At 41.9% G+C, this 18,192-nt stretch overlaps 2 long non-coding RNA genes across 5 annotated transcripts in view; one reads left to right on the top strand and one right to left on the bottom strand.

The window, feature by feature from the left end:
* Positions 1–4,794: 4,794 nt before the first annotated feature.
* On the bottom strand, positions 4,795–17,050 carry LOC113891388. Its single transcript, XR_003510748.1, has 2 exons — positions 16,815–17,050; positions 4,795–5,959 (listed from the first exon to the last, which is right to left on the bottom strand). It is a non-coding gene; the product is annotated as an uncharacterized LOC113891388 (long non-coding RNA).
* LOC113891387 overlaps positions 16,031–18,192 on the top strand; it is a 34,533-nt gene continuing 32,371 nt past the window's right edge. For 2 of the 4 annotated variants that reach the window (XR_003510743.1, XR_003510746.1), the window contains exon 1: positions 16,032–16,726. This is a non-coding gene — a long non-coding RNA (uncharacterized LOC113891387). Of the gene's footprint in view, positions 16,727–17,156; positions 17,892–18,192 lie in introns of those variants that run through there. The other 2 variants (XR_003510747.1, XR_003510744.1) reach the window with 2 other exon arrangements.

Genomic DNA, 18,192 nt, shown 5'->3' on the forward strand with positions numbered 1-18,192 from the left:
ACACTTAGTTCAACCTGGGCAGCCGTAGCTCAGGAACTAGTCTGGCAAAGACAGAATTCTCCTGAAGGATGTGGACAGGAGGACTGGGAGAGGAGTGTGGAGTGTGAACAGTCCCGGGGGGCCGAGGGTGGAAACAGTCGGCTATACTTAGAGCTGATTATCTTTTCCCTGTGAGCAAAAGTGAGTAGAGTGAAACCTGCAGTCTAACCCTGAAAAGAGAACTTGCCCAAACTCCTCCTTTTGTTTAGTTTCAACGAATAACAATCATTAGCTTGCATCCTGTTTTTGCTTCTCTCTTTGTTGGTTTACCTAAGTTCATCCTCTGACCTTCATGGGACCTCCTCTAAAAGTCATTCTGTGAAAATCTGCTTTATTTCTAAGGGGCTTTGGAGAAAGAGTCTGTGACCTTCTTTGGCAGTTCATCACAAGAATTAACAACTCCTTTTAGAAAATTATTTTAACCCACGCACCTCATGCTATACATGTTAAGCCCAATCTATGGCCAGGGTCTGTGTGGAAAAGGCTGGTGTGAGGCCACAGGGAAGGACAGAAACTTCTGGACTGAGGAGCATTTGCCTTGTACACACACTGAAATTCAAAAGTCCTGAAAGCACCATGTTGGATTGTGCTGGACTGGGGAGGTGAGAGACAAACACTGGTAGGTCAGATGCAGCTACACAGTGGTTTAGAATGTGTGTGTGTGCACGCATGTTTAGTGTGTCCGACTCTCTGTGACCCCATGGACGGTAGCCTACCAGGCTCTTCTGTCCATGGGATTTTCCAGGCAAGAATACTGGTTTAGAATACAAACATATTTTGTGTAAAGAAAATTAAATTTTTTCTTAACCTTTTATTATCTGATTGAGATGTTCTCAACATTACTACTTCATCCTAAGTTTTGCTGTAGATATGTATCAGATCAGATCAGATCAGATCAGTCGCTCAGTCATGTCCGACTCTTTGCGACCCCATGAATTGCAGCATGCCAGGCCTCCCTGTCCATCACCAACTCCCAGAGTTCACTGAGACTCATGTCCAGCGAGTCGGTGATGCCATCCAGCCATCTCATCCTCAGTCGTCCCCTTCTCCTCTTGCCCCCAATCCCTCCCAGCATCAGAGTCTTTTCCAATGAGTCAACTCTTCGCATGAGGTGGCCAAAGTACTGGAGTTTCAGCTTCAGCATCATTCCTTCCAAAGAAATCCCAGGGCTGATCTAAGTTTTGCTGCAGTAACATATAGTTCTTTTCTAAATCAAGTTTGTCAATAACTGTATAAATAGTAGACTTCCAGACTAAAAAGTGACATTTTTGTAAGGGTTTTGATGGTGAGTTGGATTGTGAGCAATTTAATTTAAGGTAGTCTTGGTGCAATCTAGGTGTTTGTATGGCTTGTGGTTCAGCCTGATCTCCAGAGGAACAAAAAAATATAACCATAGTAAATGTTGACTGAGTTCTAAAACCCTGCCAACCAATAAGAGAGCCCAAGAAAAGTAAAGGAATGGGGAAGATGAGTGAGATTATGCTGGCTGTTAGAGTAAAGGAGACTGTTTTGAAATTTGTTGTTGTTCAGTTGCTAGTCGTGTCCTACTCTTTGCGACCCCATGGCTGCAGCTAATCTCCTCAGTCCTCCACTGTCTCCCGGAGTTTGTTCAAATTCTTGTCCATTGAGTCATTGATGCCATACAACTATCTCATCCTCTGCCATCCCCTTCTTTTCCTGCTCTCAATCTTTCCCAGCATCTGGGTCTTTTCCAGTGAGTCGGCTCTTCACAGCTCAGATCAGTTCAGTTGCTCAGTCGTGTCCGACTCTTTGCGACCCCATGAATCACAGCATGCCAGGCCTCCCTGTCCATCACCAACTCCCGGAGTTCACTCAGACTCACGTCCATTGAGTCAGTGATGCCATCCAGCCATCTCATCCTCTGTCGTCCCCTTCTCCTCCTGCCCCCGATCCTCCCAGCATCAGAGTCTTTTCCAATGAGTCAACTCTTTGCATGAGGTGGCCAAAGTACTGGAGTTTCAGCTTAAACATCATTCCTTCCAAAGAAATCCCAGGGCTGATCTCCTTCAGAATGGACTGGTGGGATCTCCTTGCAGTCCAAGGGACTCTCAAGAGTCTTCTCCAACATCACAGTTCAAAAGCATCAATTCTTTGACTCTCAGCCTTCTTCACAGTCCAACTCTCACATCCATACATGACCACTGGAAAAACCATAGCCTTAACTAGATGGACCTTTGTTAGCAAAGTAATGTCTCTGCTTTTGAATATGCTATCTAGGTTGGTCATAACTTTCCTTCCAAGGAGTAAACGTCTTTTAATTTCATGGCTGCAGTCACCATCTGCAGTGATTTTGGAGCCCCCCAAAATAAAGTCTGACACTGTTTCCACTGTTTCCCCATCTATTTCCCATGAAGTGATGGGACCGGATGCCATGATCTTCATTTTCTGAATGTTGAGCTTTAAGCCAACTTTTTCACTCTCCTCTTTCACTTTCATCAAGAGGCTTTTGAGTTCCTCTTCCCTTTCTGCCATAAGAGTGGTGTCTTCTGCATATCTGAGGTTATTGATATTTCTCCCAGAAATCTTGATTCCAGCTTGTGTTCCTTCCAGCCCAGCGTTTCTCATGATGTACTCTGCATATAAGTTAAATAAACAGGGTGACAATATACAGCCCTGACGTACTCCTTTTCCGATTTGGAACCAGTCTGTTTTTCCATGTCCAGTTCTAACTGTTGCTTCCTGACCTGCATACAAATTTCTCAAGAGGCAGATCAGGTGGTCTGGTATTCCCATCTCTTTCAGAATTTTCCACAGTTTATTGTGATCCACACAGTCAAAGGCTTTGGCATAGTCAATAAAGCAGAAATAGATGTTTTTCTGGAACTCTCTTGCTTTTCCCATGATCCAGTGGATGTTGGCAATTTGATCTCTGGTTCCTCTGCCTTTTCTAAAACCAGCTTGAACATCTGGAAGTTCATGGTTCACATATTGCTGAAGCCTGGCTTGGAGAATTTTGAGCATTACTTTACTAGCATGTGAGATGAGTGCAATTGTGCGGTAGTTTGAGCATTCTTTGGCATTGCCTTTCTTTGGGATTGGAATGAAAACTGACCTTTTCCAGTCCCGTGGCCACTGCTGAGTTTTCCAAATTTGCTGGCATATTGAGTGCAGCACTTTCACAGCGTCATCTTTCAGGATTTGAAATAGCTCAACTGGAATTCCATCACCTCTGCTAGCTTTGTTCGTAGTGATGCTTCCTAAGGCCCACTTGACTTCACATTCCAGGATGTCTGGCTCTAGGTGAGTGATCACACCATCGTGATTATCTGGGTCATGAAGATCTTTTTTGTACAGTTCTTCTGTGTATTCTTCCCATCTCTTCTTAATATCTTCTTCTTCTGTTAGGTCCATACCATTTCTGTCCTTTATGGAGCCCATCTTTGCATGAAATGTTCTCTTGATATCTCTAATTTTCTTGAAGAGGTCTCTAGTCTTCCCCATTCTGTTGTTTTCCTCTATTTCTTTGCACTGATCACTGAGGAAGGCTTTCTTATCTCTTTTTGCTATTCTTTGGAACTCTGCATTCAGATGCTTATATCTTTCCTTTTCTCCTTTGCTTTTTGTTTCTCTTATTTCACAGCTATTTGTAAGGTCTCCCCAGACAGCCATTTTGCTTTTTTGCACTTCTTTCCCATGGGGATGGTCTTGATCCCTGCCTACTGTACAATGTCATGAACCTCATTCCATAGTTCATCAGGCACTCTATCAGATCTAGTCCCTTAAATCTATTTCTCATTTCCACTGTATAATCATAAGGAATTTGATTTAGGTCATACCTGAATGGTCTAGTGGTTTTCCCTACTTTATTCAGTTTAAGTCTGAATTTGGCAATAAGGAGTTCATGATCTGAGCCACAGTCAGCTCTTGGTCTTGTTTTTTGCTGACTATATAGAGCTTCTCCATCTTTGGCTGCAAAGAATATAATCATTCTGATTTCGGTGTTGACCATCTGGTGATGTCCATGTGTAGAGTCTTCTCTTGTGACAGTGTTAGAAGGTATTTAACAGTGTTTGAGATTTTATGTATATCCATGAAATAAAAGGAACAAGACACCACAGAACTTAAAAAACCTGAAATGGTCTTTTAGTTTAAAAGACCAGTTTGGAAAATCCAATGGACGGAGGAGTATGGTAGGCCACAGTCCATGGGATCACAAAGAGTCGGATACAGCTGAGTGACTTCATTTTCACTTTCTTTAAACTAGTTTAATGAAACAGTAATGTCAAAAATACATTTATTGAGCATATCCTATATTCTAAGGATTGTCCTGAGTCCTTCAGGAGATACAATGATAACAGATACATAGTTCTCAGGCTGTCCATCCGAGAGCAGATACACATGAAAACATCTAACCATAATACCAGACAGAATGAATCAGGGGCCGTAGCTGAAGGACAGCTATTAGACGTAGTAAACATCTATTGTTTCACCTACAAAACTGTCCCTTCTCTTCTCACAAGTCTCTTGATTTTCTTCAGGCCCACCCCTTTAGCTCTCTGTTCACAGTGGAGCTGGTTCAACCTCCATGTCCAGGTTTCTTTACTTGTAAATTGGGTATAATGCTGACCTTACCTTGAAACATAATTTTGAGGATGAATGGAATCACTATATGTGAAAGGGATTTGCAGTGAGGAGAGTATACATATAAGAATGAAGTCATGAAATTTTCTATTACCAACAGTTTGAGAATAATTGATTTCAAGGCGAAACAAAATACATGATGATTTTTGCTGTCATTTTCAAACACCATGTGTATTCATTTGACAGTGAACACTTTGTATTTATGAATTTGGGGGCATTTTCTTCATCGTGTCTCTTTTTGGTTTCCCATACCCCTTCTTGCCCAGGAAGCTTATGCACACACACAACATTAAGCCTGGAGGCAACCCTTCAGTCTTCTGACAATTGGGCTGGACAGTCACTTGCAACAGATCCCTTCTCCCACCCCCTCCCAGGGCATCTTTGTTTTTCTGCTCTCTGTGGCCAGGAGGTTGCATATCTCGTGTCTTTCTAGAAAATCATTGATTATATTTATGCATTAGCCTTTTATGTAATAGTTTTTGAGTTAGATTTAGTCTCAGTGGCTGAAAGTTCAGTGTTTCCTGAATATTTCCCTCAAATCCACAACAATGTTTGGCAGTGAAGAGACTGAGGAATGAATAGGCTTCCATGTTGCTTGGTTATAGATAGGGAGATGCTGGCAGAAATTTGCAAGCATTTGCATATATACAATTGTCTGTCTGCTGTTTGCTTTCATGCTTGCTCTCCTCCTCTGCCCCCTGTTCTCTCTGTGCAGTGAATTACTAATACAAATACAGATAATGAAATTTCTGATCCCAGCCTGCAAAAGCGGATGCACAGTTTGGAAGGTATCTGGGGAAAATGGATAGGTTCTCTTGATCTCGTTGCTTTATCCAGACAAGGAAATGAAGGGGAGAAAGTAATTACAGGGACTTGTCTTTGAAGGTAGAATGAGTGGCACTGACAGCATTTCTTTTCAGAGAATGTTGTAGAGATGCTATTTTCTTGTTAATACCAATAGGTATTTCCCTTGAAATAGAGTTCACTTATTAAAATGTGTGTTCAGCAGATGGGACGCTGTCCACAGGAAGCAGAAGTTCTGTCCTTGTGGCTTCAGAACAGAGCAGGTCTAGGGGTAGATGAAATGTGCCCCCAGGATGGAGGCATTTGCCAGGAAAGCCATGATAGTGCAAATCCTAAAGGCAGGAGGAAAGCAAATTTGATCTTTTGGTAAATCACTGCTCCTGCACACTCAGGAATCACTAGTTCCTTAAAGCAAGAGCCTGACTGTCCTGGGCAGTTGGAGTTGGTAGCTCAGTGACCCGATTAGGTGGCAGTAATATCAAGAAATGTCCAGAGTATTACCAGTTAGAAAGTTCTGTGGAGAAAAAGGTGAAAAGCAATTTTAATTGGGAACTTTTCAGGTAACAGTTTTCTTACACCTATCCATGCAGTGAACCAAAAGTTAATACTCTGATAAGTAAGCAACTAAAATTAAGCCTCACATTTTCTTAAACAACAATGAATAAACAATGCAATTTTAATTGTCAATGTACTGTATGAGTTATGGCATAATGTGATCAACTTTGGTTCCACAAATGCATGTCAACGCTTTATTTCTTTTTGATAATCTTTGATTTTACCTATTGTTGACCTTTTACCATATGTTATGTGGTAAATGCCAATTCTGTTTGTCTAAACAGGTTTCTAAACAATGCAAGTTTGTGCTGACAGCTTGTATGAAAAGAACAAATATTTGCTTTATATTTCATGTAAATACGTGCATGCTGTCAAACAAGACAGGCTTAAAGAGGCTTAGATTTTGTCTTTCATGGTTCACGAAGGGACAGCTAATCTATATCAGAAATAACTTTAGATGTTGAACTGCAGCATGGAAAATACAGATCTCCCACTGGTTGAAATGACATTAGTAGAAAAAAAATTCAGCTGAAAAAGGTTATGAAATGTTTATTTTGTCATATAACTTAAAATATGTTGGGATAGAATTAAAAAAGAGAGAAATGGTTTAGAAGAGTTTTCTCAAAGCTATTACTCTATTGGAAATAGTTTAGTGGTATTACACTATTTTAGACATACAGGAAATTATTTAACTTTACATTAGAACAGGGTTAAGTAAAAAAGTGATAGCATTATTTCAGATAAAGTAGATTGATTCCTTGAAATTACTTGTATTAAAGAAGTCATGGGGCAATAGTTAGGCTCTTGGCTTTCTTTCAGTTCTTGCGTGGCATAGCCTTTATAGTCCATAATGAGGTGGGAAGAGTTACACTGTTTTAGCTGCAGTTTTCTAGTGAAGAATGAATGAAAGGAAATTTCTCTTAAAACAAAAACACTGTTTATCCTAGTGGTGCTATGGAGGTTTAACTGGTATATGAAATTTGTTTGCAGATATAATGGGTATCAATCTGAATATTAAATATTCATTACGTACCATATTGCTTTTGTTTAGATTCATGCTTTCTGCCATCTTAGGTGGGATTGCGGACTGATTTTCCCCTTTGATTCATCTCCTCTCTGACGATGGCCACCGTGCAATATTACTGGGATATGTCAGCCACAAGCTACCTTCTTGGTATGACTGTTGTCCTCACTTTCCTTTATACAATGAAGAATGAACTGTTCGGGCACTGCCATCTGCCTTAAACAACACCCTTCATAACATGGAAGGAGAATTTTAATAAGACCTCCAAGGGGGCTGCTGCCATTTTTAAAGGGAAGGTTTCCTACAAAGGAAGTGCATGGAAACTCCCAAGAGAAAGCTGTTGAAAACACCCCTGGGGAGAGGACCCAGTGTCATCCCGTTTTATTGTCTACCTGTCACCACAGTCCTCGTGTGATTCCGACAGGCTGCTCTTTTCTCTTGTAGCCAGTGCTGCTTAATGTCATTTTCTTGGTTGAACATCTTTATTTCTGACTTGTTACAAACCATTAACTAGTTTCTAGGTTTCAATGTCCTGGCTACTTTTGACTAGTAAATCAGTTAGCATAACAAGATTTCCCTTTATCTTCTTGCTATGGAAAATCTCTACATGAAATGATCAATGTTCCAATTTTTATATATGAATCCTAGCAGATAGGAAGTGTCTGTCATCGGATGCAAGCTTCTTCTCTGAAAACATATTCTAGTTCACATAATAGAACCTGACACACTAGGTAACCATCACACTGTTTGTAGAAGGCTTCAAACAGTTTAGGTGAAAAGCAGGAAATTTTATAAGTTTATGGTTTCAAATAAATATAACCTTGCTTTTAATTAGATTTCGTAGATGAAATGTTTTCACACATATAATTTTTTGAATATATTTTGAGAAGCATTCAGTGGTTTAACAGTTGTCAATCTCCATAAACATCCTTAGTTATGGGTAGCATTGCTTAAATGAAGACTGGCTGCTTTGGACATTGATGTTAAAAATAATATATACAGACATGTGACTTGATGACATATTGCTAAAACATTGGAAACAATATTGACTTTACTCTGCTTTTGCAGAAAGCTACTCACATATGAAATTAATGTAGCTAAAACATAATCTTTTCCCAAAATTACTCCATACTCTTAAAGTTGTAAAAGTATGTTTTAAAAAAAAATACACTTACATATTATAAGCGAATCTATTAATGAAATGTTATAATATTTAAATCCTAAATAGTAATACTTATTGATTCTTACCTAATTGATGGGTTAAGGAGATTTAAAAGATTAGTTACTGACCTAACAATTTCACTTCTGGAACTCTGTCTTAGCGAAATAGTTAAGCAAGTACACAGTATATATGTTCAGTGTATGTGGCATTGTTTTTCAATTGTGAAAAATCTGAAGCTTAACAATCTATTGATAAGGGGATGGATAAATGAGCCATGGTATTCTATAAAATGGAACACTATGTTGTTGTTTAAAAAATGAACTACAGCTGGTGAGATGTTGCTATATAACACAGGGAGCTCAGGCTGGTGCTCTGTGATGACCAAGAGGAGTGGGATCTGGGGAGGGCAGGGAGGCTCAAGAGGGAGGGGATATATGTATAATTATAGCTGATTTGCATTATTGTTCAGCAGAAACCAATACAACATTGTAAAGCAATTTTCCTCCAATTAAAAAATAAATGAGAAAAAAAGTGGAAAAAAAAAAAGAACTACAAACATATGTGCTGATCTGGGAAATGTATTCGATATGTTGTGTGAAAAAAACAAATTGCAGCACAGTGTGTAGAGTGTGATACCATTTTTGAGGGTAGGGGGGACTCTATCTCCCCACCCCCACCATCTTTGTGTGAGCATAGAACACAGTCTGGAAGGATCCACTCAGACAACCTCTGAGTGTGAAGGAATGTGGGAAATAAGAAGACCCGAGCTTCTGCTTACTATACCTCCATATTTCTTGAGTGGAGACTCTCTAATGTTTATAGACACCATGAGTTCACTTGGCAAGCTGAGTAAATAATTTAATAAGAAAATTTCATGGCATGGAAAGGATAGGATGAAAAGACATAAATATAGCTACTAGAGATTTGTAACAAAGAAGCGTGGCTTCTTTCCATTCAGTTAGCTCTGGCACTTAGAACGTTTGTGTCTCTCTACATATTTTAACAACAGGACCTCAAAATCTGGGTGCACATGCTGTCAACCCCCAGTATATGTCATTCCAGGCAGTGGCAGTGGTCCTCAGTTGGTTTCTTGATGCTGTATTTCAAGTCAGCTCATAAATTATTAATAGTACATGTGTAGGTCAGAGACACACTAACCCTGACAATCATTCCATAATATTCTCTCTTTAGCTTTAGAAGAGAAGAGAAGAGAGTAATCAATATGCAACATCAGAGGTACGTTTCACATAGATATGGTATATGCACTTAGAAAAAAAGAGTTAGATCTTTACAAAAACCTGTCAGCCTGGCATTAATCTTCTATTATGAATAATGTGGCTATCCATGAATCTTTAACATTTTTTAAATGATGAAATTGTATGGTATGCTCTACCAAAGCAAATTTGATAATATGTGAGAAAAGATTGATCAATGAAGATGTTGATATACACGAATAAAAAATTTTAAACCTAGCTCATTAAAAGCAGAAAAAGTAACAGCCACACATTTTAATCTCAGGGTAAAATTTCAGCCCCAATAAATGTAGTTCTTACCATTATCCACAATGCCTAGAAATTATTCTTTAAACAAGTTATATAATTATTGTTTGGTTAAACCCATCAACTCATAAGACAAGCAGCTCTGGTAATATGCTACTAAGAACCAAGATGGTGCTGGTTCCTAGTTTATAATAAAAACTATATTTGAAAATTCCCAACAAACACAAAGATTAATGTTCCACATATAAGATGCAACAGTGCTTGAGAAAGATTATGAATACAATGACTTGTTAGAAATACTGCTATATTTATTTTTTCCATGAAGTAATTCTGGAATAATTTGGCCCAGGTTTAATTTTTAGAGAAGGTTAGAAATGTAGACCAAGAACTTTGCTTATGAAATTTGCCTAATGAAGACATTTTAATCAGTGCTTGTTGAACTGAAGATAAAAATATAGTTTGTTTCTACAGATTTGAGGAGAATTAATATGTATCTGATTGTTAATATTTGATTCTTGTTTAATTATTTATGATATCAAGGAATGAATCTGTCAAGTAAATAATGAAATGCATACATGCAGCATATGTAATTAGGTTAGGTACATAAATCCTAAGTGTTCACTTTATAGTTGTCAGTGTAAAATTTATTAATAATGAGAAATGTTAAGTGAAGAAAATTCTTAGCACAGTCTACCTCATTAGTGTGGATTATAGCAGTTGTTGGTCAAAGAGGAAGAAGAGGAGGAAGAGAAGGTGGAGGAAGAGGGGAATGAAGAGGCTTCATTTTCTTAGTTGTGCTTTAGTTAAAAAAATATTAGAGAGTTAGAGTACATTTTCCTTCCTCCTGTTTTTAAGTGTATGAATTGAACAGATGAGTTGTGGATTTAAATAAATGAAGCAAATGGAATAATTTCATATTGAAAAAATACAGACCCTGGGATTTCTAAATCCAGATAATTATTTAAGGGGGAAAATTCAACTAGCATTTGAGAACAAAAAACCTACTTATATGATTGAGCTGTCAGATTCTAATCTTAAAATTTGGCTCTAAATTCAGTGTGATGGCGAGGAGATGGCAAGAAATACACTATCAATTGCATTCTTCCTTTCCCCCTTCTCCTCACTAACTAAAAAACAAGCATGGAAGAGAGAAGCACCTTATCAAGCACATTCCTCGTACCCTGGTTTTTCCTGGGCTGCTAGGACATGTAACAAAACAGGGGTCTGAGGAGATCTTAGGTATCTGTGAGTGGGGCTTGACGGTATACATAGTGCTAGGTGGGCTCTCTGGGTATGATGGGCTGGAGGTTACAGGATAAGCTCTCTGCCCCTGAGGATAGAATGGAAACCCTGCCCCCTGCAGGAACATGACTGAGTGGGCACCACCAACTCCACATTAAAGAATCTGACTTGATAACCTGGTTAAACTTAGCTCTGTCCTTAATGTTAAGGGGGCTTCCCTTGTAGCTCAGTCGGTAAAGAATCTGCCTGCAGTGCAGGAGACCCAGGTTCGATCCCTGGGTTGGGAAGATCCCCTGGAGAAGGAAATGGCAACCCACTCCAGTATCCTTGCTTGGAAAATCTCATGGACAGAGGAGCCTGATGGGCTGCAGTCCATGGGGTCGCAAAGAGACTGAGCGACTAACACTAACTAACTAACTAATGTTAATCATTAATAGTATTATGCGGTGTAAGACCAGTCAACCAGAAAACAAGATAATGAGATCTCACACTACCACTAATTAGCCTGGAAACTTCCAGAAAATTCTTTAAGTTCTTTCTTCACTTATCAAATGAGAGAGCTGATTCTGGGGCTGATTTCGGCTTTAATGGTCTATGATTCACAAAGATGATGTTGAAATACATTCAATTTTGTTCCAGTGCTGCCATGAGTTTCTTGGGCAAAAAAAAAGGGAGAGAGGTAGCATTAATATATGAACATTCATCATCTGACTGGGTATTGTTATAGCGGCAGTTATACATTTATAAGAAGATGGAAGATATAGTCACAAAAGGAATACCATATATTATTTTAGTAAATGATATGAATCTAACTATAGTAACCACTTAAGAACTTTTTTTTTTTCTGCCTCAGGTATATAAAGTTACAAGAGAACTAGAAGGTCCATTTACGATAACATGACATTACAAAACAAAGACTGTATGTTGCAATTTTCCTACCAGCCCTGTAAAAGAGGGGAATGATTACTTAATTATTATGTCTTCAAAAGCTTCTGTGATTTACTGATTTTCAAAAGGGTAATATTCCCATGGTTAGTAATTGCATTAACAAATTATTTGCTAAATCAAAAAAATTACTTGCTATCCTCCTGATCTTAATTCTTAGATATCTGCAAACTAAAGATTTTGGGGCAAAAATTACTTCCTTCATTTAAGCATTATTATTGAAAGGAAAACTTAAGATGTGGAGTCCATTATGTAGCTAGTTTTTAGGAAAAAAACAAAGGAAAAGAGTAAAAATGATTTTACCACCCTCTAAGAAAATTGCCGGTTGAGTTTAGCCAACTTACTATTGACTAAATCAATATACACAATTTTTGTGTGTATATTTTCCAAATATACAAAATGTATACCATATTTTGTGGAAAGGACCAGTATAAGAATAATTTGGGGGCTTCCCAGGTGGCTCAGTGGTAAAGAATCTGCAGGAAGATGCAGGAGATGTGAGTTAAATCCCTGGGTCGGGAAGATCCCTGGAGAAGGAAATGGCAACTCACTCCAGTACTCTTGCCTGGGAAATCTTGTGGACAGAGGAGCCTGGTGCACTACAGTTCATGGGGTTGCAAAGAGTCAGGCACAAATGAGCATAGACACACATACATATTCACAAGAATAATTTAAATATGAGGATATTTGATTTTCAAATCATATACCATAATAAATTGCAGAGAAATACTTTTAAATACCTACCTAATAATCTTCCCTTCTTCCCTGGGAATCACTCCTTTCTCCCCAGCCCAGATTCTTCAGGAAAATAGACTTTTTTTTTAAAGCCAGTAAGCTTTGTGATAGTTTGTATGCAGGAATAGATGACTGAGATACTGACTAAAATTCAGCTTTTGTTTTGATATTGCCTGTCTTAATTCTTGCCTTTCCCGTACTCCCTCCTCACCAATATAACTCAAAGGTAAATCCTGATTTGTTATCAGTGATGATTATCTCATCTCCTTTGCTAGTGAAATTGTGCAGAGAGGCATGTGGTCCTGTTCTGGCCAAATAAATAGGAAGAAAGATCTTCTGAGGGGTCTGCTGGTATAACTGACTCATTCGTAAGAAGAAATTTAAAGGAAGACTACTGCAAGGAGATCCAACCAGTCCATTCTGAAGGAGATTAGCCCTGGGTGTTCTTTGGAAGGAATAATGCTAAAGCTGAAACTCTAGTACTTTGGCCACCTCATGTGAAGAGCTGACTCATTGGAAAAGACTCTGATGCTGGGAGAGATTGGGGGCAGGAGGAGAAGGGGACAACAGAAGATGAGATGGCTGGATGGCATCACCAACTCGATGGACTCCGGGAGTTGGTGATGGACAGGGAGGCCTGGGGTGCTGCGATTCATGGGGTCGCAAAGAGTCGGACACGACTGAGCGACTGAACTGAACTGAATTGAGTCTCATTTTGGGGGCTGGACTTTACATATCTTCAAGTGATGCCTGGAACTATGGCAGCCATTTTGGAACCCTGAGAAGAACTACCTAAGGACAATGTCAGTAAGCTGAAGATGGAGTGGTGGAAAGATGAGAACAATCTGGGTCCTTGACAATATTAAACATGAATTAATTAACCTCAGCACCTGCTATCTTGAGCCTTCCTACAGGAAATACTACATTTTGTTTGCTGTTTAAGCTAGTAGAGACAGGTTTTTTATTACCTGCATCAAAGTTTTTCTAACACAAACAAGGTGAAAGAAGCTTTAATCCCTTTATGAGAACAGCTCATCCTTAAACTGGGAATGAGCTTTATTATACAGTCTGCTATAATATTTACAACCCACTTGTTTGCATAATAATGTTTATGTCCTTTGCTACTTGGACATGGGAATTATTTCTAGAATACTGGGTATCAATAAACACAAAACATGTTAAATTTACTGAAAACAAATACTAGACAACTGAGTATTTTGTGTCGTTAAATGTGAGGAAAGGGAAAGGCTTCTTGCAAAAAAGTGGTATTTAATCTGGACTTGGAAAAGTTGGAGATGAGGTTCAAGGGCGTTCTAGAGAATGTGGGCACCCAACCTACTGAAGTACTATGTCGTGGGAGAAGAAATGCACTAGAATGACTTAGGGGTATCTCAGCAGTGGCCACAGGACTGGAAAAGGTCAGTTTTCATTCCAATCCCAAAGAAAGGCAATGCCAAAGAACTCTCAAACTACCACACAATTGCACTCATCTCACACACTAGTAAAGTAATGCTCAAAATTCTCCAAGCCAGGCTTCAGCTGTTGCGATTCATGGGGTCACAAACAGTTGGACATGACTGAGCAACTGAACTGAACTGAATGGTAGATAGATAAGGCTGGAGCTGGTTAGGTGTGGACTGTGAATTGTCTTGAATGTCTTGTTAAGGAGTTTGGGCTTCCTTTACTTGGTGGTGGGAAACATTAGAGGGTATTTGAGCTGGTCACCACTTATTGATTCTGGATGAATTATTAAAGTTTACAGTATATATTATAGCATATATATAGTATACTATACTATATTTTACATATTTTAATAGAAAGTGTGCATGACTTTTATGAAACAATCAAAGAAAATTTCCACTCTAATTTGATTCTGTATTTTAAAGCAATTGTCAAGGGAACCAAGCAAGTGACTGGTTAAGTAGCCACTGTTTTCCAAAATGCTTAAAACCAGATGCAAGTGCCCCAGAGAGACTACTTGAAGGCTGCTGCTGCTGCTGCTGCTAAGTCACTTCAGTTGTGTCAGACTCTGTGCAACCCCATAGACGGCAGCTCATCAGGCTCCCCTGTCCCTGGGATTCTCCAGGCAAGAACACTGGAGTGGGTTGCCATTTCCTTCTCCAATGCACGAAAGTGATAAGTTAAAGTGAAATCACTCAGTCGTGTCCGACTCTTCTCGACCCCATGGACTGCAACCTTTCAGGCTCCTCGGTCCATGGGATTTTCCAGGCAAGAGTACTGGAGTGGGGTGCCATCGCCTTCTCCGACTTGAAGGCTAGAAAACAACATTTTAAAGGCAGTCAAGCTCAGACACCTGGATGTGTGCTTGCAGCACAGTTAGATGGAGGGTCTGATGCCCTGGGAGGGAAGGGATGACTTGCCTTTGTAGGCAAAGAGAAGTCCTGATAGAAAAGGGAGCTGGGGAAAAGCTGTTGAGAGCCTTGAGACTGAATGAGGTTGGATGTGCGTGCCCAGGAGAAGTTGGGATTGTGAGGTTCCATTTGAAGAGCCCAGGAGCAGAAGTTCTTGCGTCATTTTACAGATGAAGAAACAGAAACAGAGTGGGGAATAGACAGCCAAATTTCTCGAATTTTCATTTGTTAACTTCTTTATATTATCTCTTGTTCCAAAAAGGAATTAACCTTAAATAAAATCCTGAATAAACATGAAGCAGAAGGCAATGGCAACCCACTCCAGTACTCTTGCCTGGAAAATCCCATGGGCAGAGGAGCCTGGTAGGCTGCAGTCCACGGGGTCTCGAAGAGTCGGACACAACTGAGCAACTTCACTCTCACTTTTCACTTTCATGCATTGGAGAAGGAAATGGCAACCCACTCCAGTGTTCTTGCCTGGACAATCCCAGGGACAGGGGAGCCTGATGGGCTGCCGTCTGTGGGGTCGCACAGAGTCGGACAAGACTGAAGCGATTTAGCAGCAGCAGCATGATTTCACTGTTGATAGAGAAAGGACTAGGACGCCACTTTCCTAAACTTCAGCCCTGGCATTAATTGCGCTAAATCTTGCAAATCTGTCTCTGTTGAGCGTAGCTCTGTTGCTGGTTACCAGGTGGTGCGTGCGTGCGTGCTAAATCTCTTCAGTCGTGTCCGACTCTGTGCGACCCTATGGGCTGTCTCCCCCCGCCCCCCCCCCAACCCCCACCCAGGCTCCTCTGTCCATGGGATTCTCCAGGCAAGAATACTGGAGTGGGTTGCCATGTCCTCCTCCAGGGAATCTTCCCAACCTAGGGATCCAACCCGCATCTCTTCTGTCTCTTACATTGGCAGGCTGGTTCTTTGCCACTAGCGCCACCAGGTGGTAGACACCCTGAAACTATACACAGCGCTCAGATATCCCGCAGGGAAGCATTTCTCAGACCCGCCCCTACCCCGCAGACGTTCCCCCAACTTCCGCGTAGGCCAGGACGGGTCATGTGCTTTTTTCTGAGCCAAGCCCTGGACAAAAGAAGGGACTGATCTGATTGATTTATACTGTTTAGCGTTTACCCTTGAGCCACAAGGGAGGAATAGCCTCGGGGGCTGGGGGAGATAGGGAAGAAGGAAGGGGGCATGGTATAGCAACGTGAGCTGAAAGAGAGGCCGAGAAAACTGCAGAATGGTTGAGAGCACAGGCTCTGGAGGGAGGGAGGCTTTCTTTCTCACCCATGATCCACCGCTTCCTAGCTGGCTTACCCTGGGCTCCTTGCAAGGCTTGGCTAAGCCCTGGTTTCCAGGAGAGCAATAGGGTTGTTGTGGCAAAAATAAAATAATCTCGGTAAAGCAGTCGGCATAATGTTTTGTGCATAATAAGCCTCCAGTAGATGTTTACTATTATTGTTATTGCTGTTACTGGTGTTATTAATAAAAACGACCTCAGGAAGTTCGCAAGGAGTCCACACGCAATAACCGCAGCTGTCCAAGGCAGGAGGTGACTTCTTGCCAGGGAGTGAGCCCTCCCCTCCTTCTCTATGCAAAGGAAAGAGAGAGGCTCTGGAAACACTGCTTTCCCTTCTGCGCAAGACTTGCGTCCATTCCCATGTGGACTGCTCAGCTGGGCCAGGAATTTGGGAGGGGGATCTGCACGGTGACTGAGCAACGCCTTGGTGGCAGGAGGACCCGAAAGGTTGGGAATAGGGCGTCGCAAACCCTCTCTCCTGCTTGCTAAGTGGGCAAAGATGGGCGCTGGGGATGCTTTCGTCCAACTTACTCACCTCGGGCGTGGTGGTTGGAAACCAATGAGGTCCAGCCTCCTCTTACCAGGGTTCAAGCTTAGGAATCCCATGCACAGGGTAGTCTTTTTTTCTGGCATTTTCACACGTTAATTCAACGACAGTTAAGAAGCAGGGCATTTTCTTAACATTCACGAGCAAATCAAAGTAGATTAGCAATTCCCGGCCCCCGCCACCGCGTTCCGTTCCTAGACCCACGGGCCGGCGGGGTTCCGGCGGAGCTGTGCGGGGCCGGGGGCAGAGCCGGGAGGTGGCTCCGGCGCGGGGAGGGGGCGGCGCCGCGCGGGGCCTGGGGCAGGGGGGGAGGTGGGTCGGGCGCGGGGCGCTGGGCCCCGCCCGCAGCCGGCGGCCGAGCGGAGGCAGGCAGCGAGACGGGCGCGCCATTTGCATTCGCCCGCAGTCATTTTTATCCGCGGAGGTAATGAAGTTGTCAGCGGCGCCCAGAGTGTGGCAGAGCCTGATATTCAAATAGGCCTGCCGGGCGCCGGGCGCAGGCTGCCCCCCGCCTCCCACGTCCCGCGAGTCCCCGGATGAGCGCGGCGCTCGCTCTCCCCCTGATAGCCGCCGGCTTTGTCTGCCGCCCGCACCCGTACCAGCGCCCTGGCTCTTCTCCTCTCTTCCCTACCCCGCATCTTTGTCTCTGTCTCCCTCTCCTCGCATCTTTGCCTTTTGTGTCCGACTCAGCCTCAGACCCCAACCACGCCGCTGGGGCCGACTCCCCGTGACCCACAAGCCCTGCTGATCCGCAAGTGTTGGCGGCGGTGTAGTATAGCAGGGAGGCTGCCATCCTCGCATTGGGCGCTGTCCCCGCTCCCCTTCCGCGCACCCAGCAGCCCCTCGCTCTCTTCATCTCCACCTCTAAGAAAGAGGACCGGACCTTGACAGTATCACTTTGGCCTAAAGTCGCTCTGTCCCGTTTCTGAAAGCTTATTTGTGGTCCTTTTTAATATTTCAAAGCCTCAGATTCACCAGTAGAAGCGGCTGAGAAAAGGCGGCTCGGCAGGTTCAGCGCTGCCAGGAGAGGAGGCGCAGGCTAGACAGACCCCTGCTTTGAGACAGGTAGTCGACGGGGCGCAGTGAACATTTAAGCTCTTGGGATGGGTGCTTTTTCCTAGGCCTGTGTAGCTGTGCGGTCCCTGGGGCAGCCGCTGGACACGTGGGGCTGTTGAGCACTTGAAGTGTGGCTGGTCCAAATGAAGATGTGCTGTAAGTGTGAAATACAGACTAGATTGTGAAGCCAAAAAATAAATAAAATAAAATAAAATAAACTGTCTCAATCATTTAAAATATTGATGGGACATTGAAATGATAATGTTTTGGATATATTGGGTGAAATAAGATATATTGTTAAAATCTATTA

This window comes from Bos indicus x Bos taurus, chromosome 4, assembly GCF_003369695.1.
Source record: "Bos indicus x Bos taurus breed Angus x Brahman F1 hybrid chromosome 4, Bos_hybrid_MaternalHap_v2.0, whole genome shotgun sequence".
Taxonomy (NCBI): Eukaryota; Metazoa; Chordata; class Mammalia; order Artiodactyla; family Bovidae; genus Bos; species Bos indicus x Bos taurus.